The following is a 1,334-nucleotide window of genomic DNA, read 5'->3' on the forward strand; positions in this document are numbered from 1 at the left end:
CAAAACAGTGGAAAAGTTGTTAAAAATCTAAAATAGTTGAAAATTACACATTTTTTTTGTCCTGTGTTCAGCGTCATTACAATTTTAAAAATAATATATTAGAAAAACTTTTACATTTAAAAAAGAATAAAGTACCTTTCAGACTCAAAAATGTCTTTGGTATTATTTTTTCAAAAAATGTGCCATTAAAATGGTTTTTTTTTAATGTATTGTAACTGTTATACGAAAAAAAAGGCCCTGTGGAAAAAATTGAAACACTTTGGGTGTGTGAGGTGTGATTACACAGCTTTAGCTAATTCTCGGATGGGGACTAGTCTGGACATGTGATGTGTATTGATGATGATTATCAAGACAGACTTGCTATTCTTTGAACCCATTGTGTGGTAAGTAATTAATACGTCACTCTCAAGGAAACAACATCTAAGCATAATACCTAACTGTTTACATGTCAGCGTATTAATCAGATGTAAACTGGAGAGTTTCCTGTTTTTGTCACCTCAGTGTTGTCTACCACACCCTTGACCTTTTTCCTTTTGTCATTCTTTAGCATCTACACGTAAATCACCCTCCACCTACTGGTCACTTCCTCCTCCCTTCCTTTTGTGCATCTAGATAAGTGACATGCTTTTCCAGCATTATTAATCTGACCACAGTTAAGAAGAACTTAACAAACTACAGGTTAGGGTTAGGGTTAGGTTAGGTTAGTTCTCCTCTGACACTCAGATTGTGCAACAATGTGCCACTTTTGCATTACAATAAACATTCAAAATACAAATTTGAAGAGAAACAATGTGAAAAGGAGACATAAATCTGATAAGAATCAGAATCAGAATCAGAATACTTTATTGATCCCTGGGGGAAATTATTTAAAGGACAAATGCATTAGAAAAGCTCCTCACTATTCACAAGGGAAATTACTGACAGGGGAAATATACACTGAAAACAAGAACACAAGGAGACGGCTGTTGTTACTGTGTGTGACTTTGAGCTGGTTAAGAAGACAAAGGACTTACATCTTTACAGTCACTTCAGCATACACTTGGATTGTGTAAGTTGAATGCGCTGATTTATTTATTTCCAGATCAACAACAGTTGATCAGTGAAGTTTACTCTATACTGCAAACCGGAGGCAGAGCCAGACATTTTATACCACCCGGGGCTTAGCCCTAAAGGGTAGTATGCATGTAAGGTGTGTGTGTGTGTGGGGGGGTTACAAATTACTGAAAGATTTATTAGGCTGTGTTTTGAGTTCTGTTCAAAAAAGTTTAACTTCATGTTGGAAAAAAATGTATATATACAGGACACCTTAAACTACTTTTTTAATTAAGCAGCAA

This window comes from Copadichromis virginalis, linkage group LG7 (assembly GCF_057382275.1).
Source record: "Copadichromis virginalis isolate Kocher_CV1m ecotype Utaka linkage group LG7, C_Virginalis_male_GT1.1, whole genome shotgun sequence".
Lineage (NCBI taxonomy): Eukaryota > Metazoa > Chordata > Actinopteri > Cichliformes > Cichlidae > Copadichromis > Copadichromis virginalis.